The 18,229-nt window shown below is 37.8% G+C and overlaps 3 long non-coding RNA genes across 3 annotated transcripts; all 3 read left to right on the top strand.

Annotated features, from left to right (window-relative positions):
* The first annotated feature begins 453 nt into the window (after positions 1–453).
* On the top strand, positions 454–2,717 carry LOC121533231. Its single transcript, XR_005994427.2, has 3 exons — positions 454–580; positions 672–864; positions 2,678–2,717. It is a non-coding gene; the product is annotated as an uncharacterized LOC121533231 (long non-coding RNA).
* A 4,412-nt stretch (positions 2,718–7,129) lies between these two features.
* Positions 7,130–12,696, top strand: LOC123486133. The gene is made up of 3 exons (XR_006659261.1): positions 7,130–7,161; positions 11,410–11,460; positions 11,804–12,696. It is a non-coding gene; the product is annotated as an uncharacterized LOC123486133 (long non-coding RNA).
* A 1,801-nt stretch (positions 12,697–14,497) lies between these two features.
* Positions 14,498–15,584, top strand: LOC123486132. The gene is made up of 2 exons (XR_006659260.1): positions 14,498–14,557; positions 14,664–15,584. It is a non-coding gene; the product is annotated as an uncharacterized LOC123486132 (long non-coding RNA).
* Positions 15,585–18,229: the final 2,645 nt, after the last annotated feature.

Consider the following 18,229-nt stretch of genomic DNA (forward strand, 5'->3'; position numbering starts at 1 on the left):
TTAAATAGAAAGTCTGCAATAAAGCGGTCTAAAGCGAGGAGTCAAAGGCAGACTCAGCGGTGCAAGTCACTGCAGGTCTAGTGGTGATAACTGCTGGAACCTGACCGGGGATCACATCTCTTTTTGCCCCGCTTTAACGCCATTGTTTCGGCGTTTCCGTTTTTAGCTGTAGATCTGTCATTAAATCCAACATAAAATACGTCTCCTCGTGATTTCATAGTTTTCAGACCAAATTTATTTTGAATGATGTCACCTTTTTGGGTCCTTACCAGTTTGCACCCCTGCAATGGATCTTTCCCCTAAATATTAAATCATACACATTGATAAGCAGGCTAAATGGGTCTGATCAACTGCAATTCATTAACCTAATTTGAACTGTATTACTTGATACTAAGTTCTTAACTTTGTTACATCAGGACGTGGTGTATTTGCCTCAGCACCAATTGAAAAAGGGATCCTTTGTCCTCGAGTACCGTGGGGAGTTTATATCGCAATATGAATGGGACAAGAGGCAGGGGAAGTATACGGAAAAGCAAAATGCTTTCTTGTTTGATTTTGAATGGAACAATGGCTCATGGTGGTAAGTAAAACCCTATAAGACATCAGTTAATCTCTATATGTTTATATGTTTTGTGGAGAAAACGTAAATCTGTTTCCCTCTTCAATTTTAGCATAGATGCATCCTGCGAAGATGGTTCACTGGGGAGGCTGGTAAATGATGCCCACAGGTCCCCAAATTGCAAAATGAAAAAGATGATAGTCCAATGTAAACCTCATCTTTGCTTGTTTGCTATTGAAAACATCCAAGCAGAGAGTGAAATAACCTATGATTATGGATAATCTCAGTGGCCATGGCGTGCTCTGGTAAGTAAATCTGCTTTGATATATTATAATGTATAGGATCTGTCAAAGAATTATAAAATATATAAATACATGTCCCTTCTTACATGTATGTTGTCACCGCTTTATATATATATATACAGTTGAAGTCGGAAGTTTACATACACCTTAGCCAAATACATTTAAACTCAGTTTTTCACAATTCCTGACATTTAATCCAAGTAAAAATTCCCTGTTTTAGGTCAGTTAGGATCACCACTTTATTTTAAGAATGTGAAATGTCAGAATAATAGTAGAGAGAATTATTTATTTCAGCTTTTATTTCTTTCATCACATTCCCAGTGGGTCAGAAGTTTACATACACTCAATTAGTATTTGGTAGCATTGCCTTTAAATTGTTTAACTTGGGTCAAACGTTTCGGGTAGCCTTCCACAAGCTTCCCACAATAAGTTGGGTGAATTTTGGCCGATTCCTCCTGACAGAGCTGGTGTAACTGAGTCAGGTTTGTAGGCCTCCTTGCTCGCACACGCTTTTTCAGTTCTGCCCACACATTTTCTATAGGATTGAGGTCAGGGCTTTTTGATGGCCACTCCAAAACCTTGACTTTGTTGTCCTTAAGCCATTTTGCCACAACTTTGGAAGTATGCTTGGGGTCATTGTCCATTTGGAAGACCCATTTGCGACCAAGCTTTAACTTCCTGACTGATGTCTTGAGATGTTGCTTCAATATATCCACATAATTTTCCTTCCTCATGATGCCATCTATTTTTTTAAGCGCACCAGTCCCTCCTGCAGCAAAACACCCCCACAGCATGATGCTGCCACCCCCGTGCTTCACGGTTGGGATGGTGTCCTTCGGCTTGCAAGCCTACCCCCTTTTTCCTCCAAACATATTGATGGTCATTAAGGCCAAACAGTTCTATTTTTGTTTCATCAGACCAGAGGACATTTCTCCAAAAAGTACGATCTTTGTCCCCATGTGCAGTTGCAAACCACAGTCTGGCTTTTTTATGGCGGTTTTGAAGCAGTGGCTTCTTCCTTGCTGAGCGGCCTTTCAGGTTATGTCGATATAGGACTTGTTTTACTGTGGATATAGATACTTTTGTACCTGTTTCCTCCAGCATCATCACAAGGTCCTTTGCTGTTGTTCTGGGATTGATTTGCACCTTTCGCACCAAAGTACATGCATCTCTAGGAGACAGAACGCGTCTCCTTCCTGAGCGGTATGACGGCTTCGTGGTCCCATGGTGTTTATACTTGCGTACTATTGTTTGTACAGATGAACGTGGTACCTTCAGGCGTTTGGAAATTGCTCCCAAGGATGAACCAGACTTGTGGAGGTGTACAAATTTTTTTCGGAGGTCTTGGCTGATTTCTTTTGATTTTCCCATGATGTCAAGCAAAGAGGCACTGAGTTTGAAGGTAGGCCTTGAAATAAATCCACAGGTACACCTCCAATTGACTCAAATGATGTCAATTAACCTATCAGAAGCTTCTAAAGCCATGACATCATTTTCTGGAATTTTCCAAGCTGTTTAAAGGCACAGTCAACTTAGTGTATGTAAACTTCTGACCCACTGGAATTGTGATACAGTGAATTATAAGTGAAAAAATCTGTCTGTAAACAATTGTTGGAAAAATTACTTGTATCATGCACAAAGTAGATGTCCTAACCAACTTGCCAAAACGATAGTTTGTTAACAAGAAATTTGTGGAGTGGTTGAAAAACGAGTTTTAATGATTCCAACCTAAGTGTATGTAAACTTCCGACTTCAACTGTATACACTGATTAAATAGAGTATAATACAGAATATTTATTGTTGTGTTTCGTTGCAGACACCAAGTGACAAGATCCCAGCTCAAGCTTCAGCAGACCCAGAAGTGAGACAGAGATCCACTTCATCCTTCCAACAGGTTATTACACATTTATTGTAGATCTTTTCTATTTAAATTAAATTGTTGTCTCAGTTCATTCCAAAATATGAATTAAATGGCTTTTTACTGTATTACAACCAACCTTTTGGTAAAATGTTCACAATATCAAAATTCCCATAACTTCTTTCAATATCAAAGCATAAACAAAATTAGCCCGACCATTTGACAGAACTAACCGCCCCTCAAAACATAAAATTAATCTTTATTCTCTCTAATGCCTATGTTTTTGTATTTTTGGGGCAATGTTTTTGCCCATTTAACATATTTCTTATCAATTTGCGTGATTTAATTTATATGGCAGTTGATCCATTTACATTGCTTTTAAGGTGGTGAGCTTTCTTTGACAACAAAAGGATAACTCAAAGTCAGGAACCTTGACTCCAGATGTGTTCAGTCGTCAAGTCCTCATTTGGTAATTAGGCTGTTCAAGACGTAAATGTGTTTCAGATTACGTCCCGATATGGTATGACCCAACCAGAGTAGAGTGTGTGTGTTACACGGTCCTCATATTGTTGGTTAGCAGATATTGTACAGTTTTAACCATTTCTATAGAGTCTTGCATAAAAAGCCCAGATCCACATATGAATTATCTTTCCTAACATCTGTGGTCAATGCAGCCCTTGACCTCAGCAATGAGTCTCACCCCAAAGGCGATTATGATTGACAGGTGGTAGGAATATATTGTGACTGAACTGAGTATGATCATTAGTTTACTAAATAGATATGATCTATATTATAAAACACAATATTTCTGACATGTTATTGTTGTATTTCGTTGCAGACACCAAGTGACAAGATCCCAGCTCAACCTTCAGCAGACCCAGAAGTGAGACAGAGATCCACTTCATCCTTCCAACAGGTTATTACATATTTATTGTAGATCTTTTCTATTTAAATTAAATTGTTGTCTCAGTTCATTCCAAAATATGAATTAAATGGCTTTTTACTGTATTACAACCAACCTTTTGTGTAAAATGTTCACAAAATCAACATTCCCATAACTTGTTTCGATATAATAGCGTAAACAAAATTAGCCCAAACATTTGACAGAACTAACCGCCCCTCAAAACATAAAATTAATCTTTATTCTCTCTAATGCCTATGTTTTTGTATTTTTGGGGCAATGTTTTTGCCCATTTAACATATTTCTTATCAATTTGCGTGATTTAATTTATATGGCAGTTGATCCATTTACATTACTTTTAAGGTTGTGAGCTTTCTTTGACAACAAAAGGATAACTCAAAGTCAGGAACCTTGACTCTAGATGTGTTCAGTCGTCAAGTCCTCATTTGGTAATTAGGCTGTTCAAGACGTAAATGTGTTTCAGATGACGTCCCGATATGGTATGACCCAACCAGAGTAGAGTGTGTGTGTTACACGGTCCTCATATTGTTGGTTAGCAGATATTGTACAATTTTAACCATTTCTATAGAGTCTTGCATAAAAAGCCCAGATCCACATATGAATTATCTTTCCTAACATCTGTGGTCAATGCAGCCCTTGACCTCAGCAATGAGTCTCACCCCAAAGGCGATTATGATAGACAGGTGGTAGGAATATATTGTGACTGAACTGAGTATGATCATTAGTTTACTAAATAGATATGATCTATATTATAAAACACAATATTTCTGACATGTTATTGTTGTATTTCGTTGCAGACACCAAGTGACAAGATCCCAGCTCAACCTTCAGCAGACCCAGAAGTGAGACAGAGATCCACTTCATCCTTCCAACAGGTTATTACACATTTATTGTAGATCTTTTCTATTTAAATTAAATTGTTGTCTCAGTTCATTCCAAAATATGAATTAAATGGCTTTTTACTGTATTACAACCAACCTTTTGTGTAAAATGTTCACAATATCAAAATTCCCATAACTTCTTTCGATATCATAGCGTAAACAAAATTAGCCCGACCATTTGACAGAACTAACCGCCCCTCAAAACATAAAATTAATCTTTATTCTCTCTAATGCCTATGTTTTTGTATTTTTGGGGCAATGTTTTTGCCCATTTAACATATTTCTTATCAATTTGCGTGATTTAATTTATATGGCAGTTGATCCATTTACATTGCTTTTAAGGTGGTGAGCTTTCTTTGACAACAAAAGGATAACTCAAAGTCAGGAACCTTGACTCCAGATGTGTTCAGTCGTCAAGTCCTCATTTGGTAATTAGGCTGTTCAAGACGTAAATGTGTTTCAGATTACGTCCCGATATGGTATGACCCAACCAGAGTAGAGTGTGTGTGTTACACGGTCCTCATATTGTTGGTTAGCAGATATTGTACAGTTTTAACCATTTTTATAGAGTCTTGCATAAAAAGCCCAGATCCACATATGAATTATCTTTCCTAACATCTGTGGTCAATGCAGCCCTTGACCTCAGCAATGAGTCTCACCCCAAAGGCGATTATGATAGACAGGTGGTAGGAATATATTGTGACTGAACTGAGTATGATCATTAGTTTACTGAAATAGATATGATCTATATTATAAAACACAATATTTCTGACATGTTATTGTTGTATTTCGTTGCAGACACCAAGTGACAAGATCCCAGCTCAACCTTCAGCAGACCCAGAAGTGAGACAGAGATCCACTTCATCCTTCCAACAGGTTATTACACATTTATTGTAGATCTTTTCTATTTAAATTAAATTGTTGTCTCAGTTCATTCCAAAATATGAATTAAATGGCTTTTTACTGTATTACAACCAACCTTTTGTGTAAAATGTTCACAAAATCAACATTCCCATAACTTGTTTCGATATCATAGCGTAAACAAAATTAGCCCGACCATTTGACAGAACTAACCGCCCCTCAAAACATAAAATTAATCTTTATTCTCTCTAATGCCTATGTTTTTGTATTTTTGGGGCAATGTTTTTGCCCATTTAACATATTTCTTATCAATTTGCGTGATTTAATTTATATGGCAGTTGATCCATTTACATTACTTTTAAGGTTGTGAGCTTTCTTTGACAACAAAAGGATAACTCAAAGTCAGGAACCTTGACTCCAGATGTGTTCAGTCGTCAAGTCCTCATTTGGTAATTAGGCTGTTCAAGACGTAAATGTGTTTCAGATGACGTCCCGATATGGTATGACCCAACCAGAGTAGAGTGTGTGTGTTACACGGTCCTCATATTGTTGGTTAGCAGATATTGTACAGTTTTAACCATTTCTATAGAGTCTTGCATAAAAAGCCCAGATCCACATATGAATTATCTTTCCTAACATCTGTGGTCAATGCAGCCCTTGACCTCAGCAATGAGTCTCACCCCAAAGGCGATTATGATAGACAGGTGGTAGGAATATATTGTGACTGAACTGAGTATGATCATTAGTTTACTGAAATAGATATGATCTATATTATAAAACACAATATTTCTGACATGTTATTGTTGTATTTCGTTGCAGACACCAAGTGACAAGATCCCAGCTCAACCTTCAGCAGACCCAGAAGTGAGACAGAGATCCACTTCATCCTTCCAACAGGTTATTACACATTTATTGTAGATCTTTTCTATTTAAATTAAATTGTTGTCTCAGTTCATTCCAAAATATGAATTAAATGGCTTTTTACTGTATTACAACCAACCTTTTGTGTAAAATGTTCACAATATCAACATTCCCATAACTTGTTTCGATATCATAGCGTAAACAAAATTAGCCCGACCATTTGACAGAACTAACCGCCCCTCAAAACATAAAATTAATCTTTATTCTCTCTAATGCCTATGTTTTTGTATTTTTGGGGCAATGTTTTTGCCCATTTAACATATTTCTTATCAATTTGCGTGATTTAATTTATATGGCAGTTGATCCATTTACATTACTTTTAAGGTTGTGAGCTTTCTTTGACAACAATAGGATAACTCAAAGTCAGGAACCTTGACTATAGATGTGTTCAGTCGTCAAGTCCTCATTTGGTAATAAGGCTGTTCAAGACGTAAATGTGTTTCAGATGACGTCCCGATATGGTATGACCCAACCAGAGTAGAGTGTGTGTGTTACACGGTCCTCATATTGTTGGTTAGCAGATATTGTACAGTTTTAACCATTTTTATAGAGTCTTGCATAAAAAGCCCAGATCCATATATGAATTATCTTTCCTAACATCTGTGGTCAATGCAGCCCTTGACCTCAGCAATGAGTCTCACCCCAAAGGGGATTATGATAGACAGGTGGTAGGAATATATTGTGACTGAACTGAGTATGATCATTAGTTTACGAAATAGATATGATCTATATTATAAAACACAATATTTCTGACATGTTATTGTTGTATTTCGTTGCAGACACCAAGTGACAAGATCCCAGCTCAACCTTCAGCAGACCCAGAAGTGAGACAGAGATCCACTTCATCCTTCCAACAGGTTATTACACATTTATTGTAGATCTTTTCTATTTAAATTAAATTGTTGTCTCAGTTCATTCCAAAATATGAATTAAATGGCTTTTTACTGTATTACAACCAACCTTTTGTGTAAAATGTTCACAAAATCAACATTCCCATTACTTGTTTCGATATCATAGCGTAAACAAAATTAGCCCAACCATTTGACAGAACTAACCGCCCCTCAAAACATAAAATTAATCTTTATTCTCTCTAATGCCTATGTTTTTGTATTTTTGGGGCAATGTTTTTGCCCATTTAACATATTTCTTATCAATTTGCGTGATTTAATTTATATGGCAGTTGATCCATTTACATTACTTTTAAGGTTGTGAGCTTTCTTTGACAACAAAAGGATAACTCAAAGTCAGGAACCTTGACTCTAGATGTGTTCAGTCGTCAAGTCCTCATTTGGTACTAAGGCTGTTCAAGACGTAAATGTGTTTCAGATGACGTCCCGATATGGTATGACCCAACCAGAGTAGAGTGTGTGTGTTACACGGTCCTCATATTGTTGGTTAGCAGATATTGTACAGTTTTAACCATTTCTATAGAGTCTTGCATAAAAAGCCCAGATCCACATATGAATTATCTTTCCTAACATCTGTGGTCAATGCAGCCCTTGACCTCAGCAATGAGTCTCACCCCAAAGGGGATAATGATAGACAGGTGGTAGGAATATATTGTGACTGAACTGAGTATGATCATTAGTTTACGAAATAGATATGATCTATATTATAAAACACAATATTTCTGACATGTTATTGTTGTATTTCGTTGCAGACACCAAGTGACAAGATCCCAGCTCAACCTTCAGCAGACCCAGAAGTGAGACAGAGATCCACTTCATCCTTCCAACAGGTTATTACACATTTATTGTAGATCTTTTCTATTTAAATTAAATTGTTGTCTCAGTTCATTCCAAAATATGAATTAAATGGCTTTTTACTATATTACAACCAACCTTTTGTGTAAAATGTTCACAAAATCAACATTCCCATAACTTGTTTCGATATCATAGCGTAAACAAAATTAGCCCGACCATTTGACAGAACTAACCGCCCCTCAAAACATAACATTAATCTTTATTCTCTCTAATGCCTATGTTTTTGTATTTTTGGGGCAATGTTTTTGCCCATTTAACATATTTCTTATCAATTTGCCTGATTTAATTTATATGGCAGTTGATCCATTTACATTACTTTTAAGGTTGTGAGCTTTCTTTGACAACAAAAGGATAACTCAAAGTCAGGAACCTTGACTATAGATGTGTTCAGTCGTCAAGTCCTCATTTGGTACTAAGGCTGTTCAAGACGTAAATGTGTTTCAGATGACGTCCCGATATGGTATGACCCAACCAGAGTAGAGTGTGTGTGTTACACGGTCCTCATATTGTTGGTTAGCAGATATTGTACAGTTTTAACCATTTCTATAGAGTCTTGCATAAAAAGCCCAGATCCACATATGAATTATCTTTCCTAACATCTGTGGTCAATGCAGCCCTTGAGCTCAGCAATGAGTCTCACCCCAAAGGCGATTATGATAGACAGGTGGTAGGAATATATTGTGACTGAACTGAGTATGATCATTAGTTTACGAAATAGATATGATCTATATTATAAAACACTATATTTCTGACATGTTATTGTTGTATTTCGTTGCAGACACCAAGTGACAAGATCCCAGCTCAACCTTCAGCAGACCCAGAAGTGAGACAGAGATCCACTTCATCCTTCCAACAGGTTATTACACATTTATTGTAGATCTTTTCTGTTTAAATTAAATTGTTGTCTCAGTTCATTCCAAAATATGAATTAAATGGCTTTTTACTGTATTACAACCAACCTTTTGTGTAAAATGTTCACAAAATCAACATTCCCATAACTTGTTTCGATATCATAGCGTAAACAAAATTAGCCCAACCATTTGACAGAACTAACCGCCCCTCAAAACATAAAATTATTCTTTATTCTCTCTAATGCCTATGTTTTTGTATTTATGGGGCAATGTTTTTGCCCATTTAACATATTTCTTATCAATTTGCGTGATTTAATTTATATGGCAGTTGATCCATTTACATTACTTTTAAGGTTGTGAGCTTTCTTTGACAACAAAAGGATAACTCAAAGTCAGGAACCTTGACTCTAGATGTGTTCAGTCGTCAAGTCCTCATTTGGTACTAATGCTGTTCTAGACGTAAATGTGTTTCAGATGACGTCCCGATATGGTATGACCCAACCAGAGTAGAGTGTGTGTGTTACACGGTCCTCATATTGTTGGTTAGCAGATATTGTACAGTTTTAACCATTTCTATAGTGTCTTGCATAAAAAGCCCAGATCCACGTATGAATTATCTTTCCTAACATCTGTGGTCAATGCAGCCCTTGACCTCAGCAATGAGTCTCACCCCAAAGGCGATTATGATAGACAGGTGGTAGGAATATATTGTGACTGAACTGAGTATGATCATTAGTTTACTAAATAGATATGATCTATATTATAAAACAAAATATTTCTGACATGTTATTGTTGTATTTCGTTGCAGACACCAAGTGACAAGATCCCAGCTCAACCTTCAGCAGACCCAGAAGTGAGACAGAGATCCACTTCATCCTTCCAACAGGTTATTACACATTTATTGTAGATCTTTTCAATTTAAATTAAATTGTTGTCTCAGTTCATTCCAATATATAAATTAAATGGCTTTTTACTGTATTACAACCAACCTTTTGTGTAAAATGTTCACAAAATCAACATTCCCATAACTTGTTTCGATATCATAGCGTAAACAAAATTAGCCCGACCATTTGACAGAACTAACCGCCCCTCAAAACATAACATTAATCTTTATTCTCTCTAATGCCTATGTTTTTGTATTTTTGGGGCAATGTTTTTGCCCATTTAACATATTTCTTGTCAATTTGCGTGATTTAATTTATATGGCAGTTGATCCATTTACATTACTTTTAAGGTTGTGAGCTTTCTTTGACAACAAAAGGATAACTCAAAGTCAGGAACCTTGACTCCAGATGTGTTCAGTCGTCAAGTCCTCATTTGGTAATTAGGATGTTCAAGACGTAAATGTGTTTCAGATTACGTCCCGATATGGTATGACCCAACCAGAGTAGAGTGTGTGTGTGTTACACGGTCCTCATATTGTTGGTTAGCAGATATTGTACAGTTTTAACCATTTCTATAGAGTCTTGCATAAAAGCCCAGATCCAAATATGAATTATCTTTCCTAACATCTGTGGTCAATGCAGCCCTTGACCTCAGCAATGAGTCTCACCCCAAAGGGGATTATGATAGACAGGTGCTAGGAATATATTGTGACTGAACTGAGTATGATGATTAGTTTACTAAATAGATATGATCTATATTATAAAACACTATATTTCTGACATGTTATTGTTGTATTTCGTTGCAGACACCAAGTGAAAAGATCCCAGCTCAACCTTCAGCAGACCCAGAAGTGAGACAGAGATCCACTTCATCCTTCCAACAGGTTATTACACATTTATTGTAGATCTTTTCTATTTAAATTAAATTGTTGTCTCAGTTCATTCCAATATATGAATTAAATGGCTTTTTACTGTATTACAACCAACCTTTTGTGTAAAATGTTCACAAAATCAAAATTCCCATCACTTGTTTCGATATCATAGCGTAAACAAAATTAGCCCGACCATTTGTCAGAACTAACCGCCCCTCAAAACATTAAATTAATCTTTATTCTCTCTAATGCCTATGTTTTTGTATTTTTGGGGCAATGTTTTTGCCCATTTAACATATTTCTTATCAATTTGCGTGATTTAATTTATATTGCAGTTGACCCATTTACATTACTTTTAAGGTTGTGAGCTTTCTTTGACATCAAAAGAATAACTCAAAGTCAGGAACCTTGACTCTAGATGTGTTCAGTCGTCATCTATGAAGTCTGTTCAAGCAAGTCGTTGGTATGACCCAACCAGAGTAGAGGTGTGTGTACACGGTCCTCATATTGTTGGTTAGCAGATATTGTACAGTTTTAACCATTTCTATAGAGTCTTGCTTGAAAACCCCAGATCCACATATTCATTTTTTCATTTATAGGTCATCTATAAAACAGTATTGTCAATTTCTTAACCCAAATTATTTTCACATACAGTATAATGTATAATATCCTAATTTACTGTTACGGTACTGTGTTATTAAAAACAAATATTTATTCTTCATAATTTCATTCAAGGCAAGCAAGTCCAGTGGAATTGTACCCTTCCAGTGTCCTACTGCAAAGCAGGTAAGAAAGCTGCATTCTTGTCATTAGATAAAATAGTTCATGTTCTTTGTTAACACATTGTGGTATTTTTGATGTGAGGAAACATTGTAGAAATTTGTACAGCTTAGAAAAAGCCGCCATCTGCAAAATCTGAGGCGCCGTCATGATCATTGTGAGGATCGTTATGAGAAAGAGATAGCTGAGAGACAGAGGTCTTTCAATCAGTTTACTAGAATACATTTTTCTGTGAGTATGTAGGTGTTATGCACAATGTGATGGTACTGTAGGGAGTATGATACCCTAGGTATTAATACATGTATAAAGTTATTGACAGAATTAGATGCTTTTTTTTCTTTTTTTTCAGACCTTGATGAATCTTCGGATGCTGCAGACTATCTTCCAGACTCATGCGGCAATTCCTCGGATGCTTCTATTATAAGTACTACAAGTTCTTGTAGTAAGGAATATAAAACCACAGAAAAGAATCTCCACCACAAATTGTCAGAGAACAAACCATTAGGGAATGTTACAGCACACAGTGGGGATAGTACCACCAGTTCAGAGAAGCCAAGAACATTAAGTTATTCAAAGATGCGCAGCAATCCTTGTACTTCAGTAATAAGCTGCAGTGCCAATTCATCAGAGAACACATCACACCAGAAAAGCTCCATAAATGTCACACCTTTGTCAATAACAGCAAAAGGAAGCAGGTACAACAAGAAGCAATTTTGTCTTTATTGTAAAAAGGCCATTTATAAATTGGCAAGACACCTCGAATCCATCCACAGTGAAAAGCCTGATGTTGCAATGGCTTTCAGTTTTAATAAAGGATCCCGCAAAAGAAGAGAGTTGTTACGCTCTCTTAAGAAGAGATGAAACTTTGAACATAATACTGAAGTGGCAAGCTGTGGCACTGGAGAGATGGTTGCCTGTAAAAGACCTAGTAATGCAAAACCATCTGATGACTACCGTGACTGCAAATTTTGCGAAGGACTGTATGCAAGAAATTCCCTATGGAGACATGTGAGAAACTGCCCGAAGAAGTCTGTTGAGGGAGAGCCTCAAGTTGGGCGAAAATGGATTCAACTGCACTTACCAAGACCTGACTCAGTTAAGGAAACTGTTTGGAAGATTGCTTGTGAAATGAACCAGGATGACGTTTCCTCGGTTGTAAGGAGTGAAACTGAATTCCTTTGTATCGGCGAGTCACTGTTGAATTCCAGGAAACCATATGAGAGAAGGAATGACTACATACGCCAAAAATGAGAGCGATGGCAAGACTATTGATAACGGCAAGGGCTATAACACCTTTGAAGAGCACCGAAGTCCTTGTTATGCCCTGTAACTTTCCCCATGTGATACAGGCAGTAAGATCTGTTGCTGGTTATGATGTCGAAAGCAACTCGTATAAAATCCCATCATTGGCTTTGAAATTGGGACACAGTTTAGCCAAAGTTGCAGGCATTATTCAATGCAATGCCATCACTGCAAATCGCCCTGCTGTTGCAGAGTCTGCAAAGCAATTTGCCACTTTACATCAGAAAAAGTGGACAGAGTCCATTTCAGCTGCCGCATTGGGTCCACTTCAACAGGCCAAATGGAATAAACCACAGGTTTGACCCTTTACAGAGGATGTGTCGGTGCTGCACACGTTTCTTGCTACTGAGCGTGCTAAGTGTATGAAGGACCTTGAGGAAGAACCCAACAGCAAAAGCTTTGGAAATCTTGCTAAAGTGACTTTGACGCAGGTAGTACTATTTAACAGAAGGAGGGAAGGGGAAGTTTCAAAAATGGAGCTTCAGTCTTTCACATCCAGGGATCTTACGGAGCTGAATCCAGACATTGTGAGGGGCCTTACTGACTTCGAGAGGAAGCTTGCAGAGCACTTTGAGAGAGTTGAGATTCGAGGTAAAAGGTCAAGAAAGGTTCCAGTGCTTCTAACCCCTGACATGATCGCTGCTATGGACCTCCTCATGATAAGCAGAAAAGAGTGTCAAGTCCACAAAGAAAATGTGTACATGTTTACACGGCCAGGTGTCCTTTCCCATTACAGAGGCTCTGACTGCTTTCGCAAGTATTCAAACAATGTGGTGCAAAGAACCCAGAGGCACTCACCTCAACAAGATTGCGGAAACAAGTCGCCACTTTGTCCACACTACTAAACCTCAAAGAAAATGAAATGGATCAACTTGCCACCTTTCTAGGACATGACATCCGTGTCCATAGAGAATTCTATCGGCTTCCAGAGAGTACCCTGCAGCTCGCAAAAGTCAGCAAACTGTTGATAGCAATCGAAAAAGGAAGACTGCCTTACCTGCAGGGGAAAGGGCTGGATGACATTGAGGTCAATCCTGAAGGTAAAATTTTGTTTGAAATATAGTTTTTAGCCACTTCAAATATAACTATTATAAGTGTTGTTAGTCCTTAATTTAAATAATTGGCCGTAAATGTTTTTTACCCAACCAGATGAAGTAGAAATGAGTGATGATGATTCCAGTGAAGAAACCATTGCTGACCTACATCAATGCAAAGGTATCCTGACTTGTATATATGTGGTAATATCTTTAAGTTATGTCACATAAATGCACATTTCTGTGGGGATTATCGAAATGATCCTCTATCTGTTTTTAAACAATCACATTGGTGGTGATAAGTAATTCCACATTTATGGATTTGCAATCAGTTTATGTTTATATCTCAAATATCAGTTAATATCTAATGTAGAATTGCATATTGCCTGACATTGAGGTTGTTTACAGTGAATAATACAAGCAAGCAAACGTATTGTCATGAAGCTCATAGAACATAATCACATTCATTATTACTTTGCAAAGGCTCAACAACAGAGACTTCTAGGGACCAGACACTTCTGAGGCAAACACCAGAGTCAACCACCCTGGACAACATGGAGGGCACTTCTGAGTCAACCACCCTGGACAACATGGAGGGCACTTCTGAGTCAACCACCCTGGACAACATGGAGGGTTCTGAGTCAACCACCCTGGACAACATGAAGGGCACTCCTGAGTCAACCACCTTGGATAACGTAAAGAAAAAACAAGACATGGTAAAATAGTCACATCCCAAGCATCCTCAAAGTGCTCCAAAGGAAAGCAAGGTTAGTAAGATTTTTAATTATTGATAAAAAAAAATAATTTGTATATATTCATTTGTATTTAGCAGGCTATTGTTAATCAGTTGTATTTTGTTTCCATTTATGAAAGCTGTGAAGGTGAGAAGCAAGTGGACAGGTGATGAAGTGAAAGCTGTTGAGCGGCATTTGCTTAATTTCATAACAAGCTGCAGAATACCAGGTAAAAAGGACTGTGACTCCTGCCTCCAAGCAGAGCCAGTAGCTCTGAAAGACAGAGACTGGGTTGCTATCAAATACTACATCCACAACAGAAATGTAGCATTAAAAAGGAAGATGAATAGATAGAACTAGAGCATGCCAACTGTAGCTCAGGTACCATTCAATTCCAATTTCAATCAGCTTCTCCTCAGATAGTGTTAATATCTGTGGGTTTCATGTTCATATTATTTTATTTCCCTTAAATGATTTATATTGTTGGTTCTTGTACAAACATGCCACATAGGCTCGACTGTAGATCCCACATGTTTGTATGTTTATGTATAATTGAGGGCTATTAATGAGCATATGTTTGCTACTTATGGTCAAATTTTTTTGGGATAACAGTTGATGATATAGGTTAATACTCTGCTCTCATTGACAGGGAAAAGAGATAAACAGTACTTAAAGGGATTGTTATTGTTCCTAAGTTTTCAGAAGCACTTTGTTCTTAACCACAAGTTGTTGAATGTGGCAAGGTGTTTAAATTACTGTTAAACTATTACCATTTCAATGGGTGCTTGTAACAGGCCTTGTGTATGGTAACTTGCACTATGTAACTATGATGTAAATCCCTATGTTATTTAGACAGGTTAGCTGAATGTACACTGTCATGTTTCATAGAAGCTGGATGCTTTAATAGAGAGTTTCTCATTCATTTCAAACATGCCATTTCTACTGCCTTGTGCATAGCAGGGAAGGAGGCAAAGTGTAGGTGGTCTATTCTGGGTGTTCAATTGATTTGTTAATTTGCATATTTTCGCTGGCACTCAATAAAAGTAAGGCATAAAGTGTTCCCTCTTTTTTACATGAATATTGACTGCAAATGTATTGTTATAAATAACAATAATACGACTTAAACAGTAGACTGAGAATATATTATATTTATGAGCTATGTGAACATGGATAGGCATTTCTGTTGAAGGTTACCTATCTGGTGAGCATGATTATTATAATAATTTTTTTTAAGCTTTAGTTAAGTATTGTACACCTATGATTCTTATGCAGACATTTCAACATGTAACCGGAACCACGTTCAAATACAGACCCTATTTACAGGTTCTTCATAAGTCACATAAACCTGAAAATCAGTGTGTATCTATGGGCTGCTGTTACTATGGGCCTTATATGTCACATGAACCTGAAAAAGTCCTCATATATACTATTTAAATCAGGTCTGAACAAAATATAGCCCTAGACAAAATCTCAACAGATGGATGTATTCCTAGAATCATGGGACCAAACTATTCTGATTCCCAGGTCTCTTGGACCTTGGGAAAGGCATGTCCCAATATGTCACATTTTTGTCATAAGTCCTGATATTGTCTATAAACACGTATGCGTGTGTGTGTGTGTGTGTGTGTGTGTGTGTATGTGTGTGTGTATAAAGCAGCCTTGATATAACTGTTTTTCTACAGGCTCATCGTTCATATGTAATTCACATACCATTACCACCATATGTCATTCACACCAATACCACCATATGTCATTCACACCAATACCACCATATGTCATTCACACCATTACCACCATGTCATTCATACCATTACCACCATATGTCATTCTTACCAATACCACCATTTGTCATTCATACCGATACCACCATATGTCATTCATACCAATACCACCATATGTCATTCATACCGATACCACCATATGTCATTCATACCATTACCACCATATGTCATTCATACCGATACCACCATATGTCATTCATACCGATACCACCATATGTCATTCATACCATTACCACCATATGTCATTCATACCGATACCACCATATGTCATTCATACCAATACCACCATATGTCATTCACATACCAATTTTCTATTAAATGGCAAGGGGTTATGTCTTGAGCTGTGGATAGACCCGAGTCATCCCTCTCTTTCAGGTTTCACACTAAATCCAGGCCAGTGACAGGGCTCGTAGTTAGATTGAAAACACACACACGCACACACACACATGACAGGGCTCCTATATAGATGAAAAATATTCAAGACTTTGTCTCAGACAATAATCCCACCTGAGTCGGAACGCCGGGAACGCCGAAAGAAAACAGCGGGAAACGGAACCAGGAGGATAGAAACTTGGAAATGAGGGATGATAAAAGAAAGGATGACTTCCTGCTTCTTCTTCCTGCTTCTTCTTCCTGCTTCTTCTTCCTGCTTCTTCTTCCTGCTTTATCCCACACCTTTTAAAAGGTGAGGAGGGGAGGATTACATTTCTTCAATCCATCTCTCCCCCTTTCAAATAAGAAAAAGAAAACACTCACTGCCCCTTTCCTCGGTTTCCTCTCCATCTCCCCCTTCATATTTCAGATTTAAGTCTTTGATATATACGGCATGCCAGGTAGATTTCATTCCATTTGGATTGTGACACACACACACACTTTCTGACTCAGACTGTCATTCTATCTAGTTCTGCGTTTCAAAATGATCGAGCCGGGATAGGGATACGTTAAGGCCTTTAACGCCGCATCTCGCATGCAAACACACACACACACACACATGCACATGCGTACACACACACACAGACTTTAAACACCCCGTCTCTCTTCCTCTACTGATCTGGTAAAAGATGAAAGCGAGAGATCCTGAAGCTGGCAAAGTGACATTTCTCCCTCTGTCGTTCACACAGAAAGACGATTGATAAAGAACGAGTGATAAAAAGAAGGAAATATATATGAGAAAGTGGATAATCAGCAAAAGATCTTCTCTCTATCTCACTTTCTCCATCTCTCTCTATCTCCCATTCTCTCTGTCTGTCTCTATCACTCAGAGATCTTTGAGAGTAGCTAGGATCGTTTTTTAAAAGAAGTTGAATCAAACATTTAACTTTTTTCCCCTCCAGGTCAGGAAATGGAAATGTGATATGATGAAACGGCCTGGCCTTTCCCATATCTCCACCGTCAGATGGTTGTAATGAGACTAAGAGATAGCGATTAATGTGAGGTTCAATGTCCTTGGCCTCTATTTAGGTGGTTTTCCAGTGTTCAGGGCCCAATAACAGCCCTCCTTTCTCTCGTGGATTAAATACCATTTAGAATGGAATTACAGGACCACGTTCCTAGTTAGAATAAGGTTCTATGGACTCTAGCTTTACATTTTAGTCATTTAGCAGACACTCTTATCCAGAGTGACTTACAGTAAGTGAGTGCATACGTTTTCATACTGGTCCCCCGTGGGAATCGAACCCACAACCTTGGCGTTGCAAGCAACATGCTCTACCAACTGAGCTACACGGCACTTTCTATTTAGTTGGCTATCCGGGGCTTCAGGCTTAGAGCCCAAGTCAGTCACTGTAACAGACCTTCATCTTCTTGTGGTTGAAATAAAAATGCAGATGGGATAATGATCCATGTTAATTTCTATTCATCCTTGTGTTAGCTAGCGGCCTGCGTGACCTTGAGACGGTGTTGTGAGTGACGTGAGACGCCAGAC

This window comes from Coregonus clupeaformis, unplaced genomic scaffold, assembly GCF_020615455.1.
Source record: "Coregonus clupeaformis isolate EN_2021a unplaced genomic scaffold, ASM2061545v1 scaf1020, whole genome shotgun sequence".
Taxonomy (NCBI): domain Eukaryota; kingdom Metazoa; phylum Chordata; class Actinopteri; order Salmoniformes; family Salmonidae; genus Coregonus; species Coregonus clupeaformis.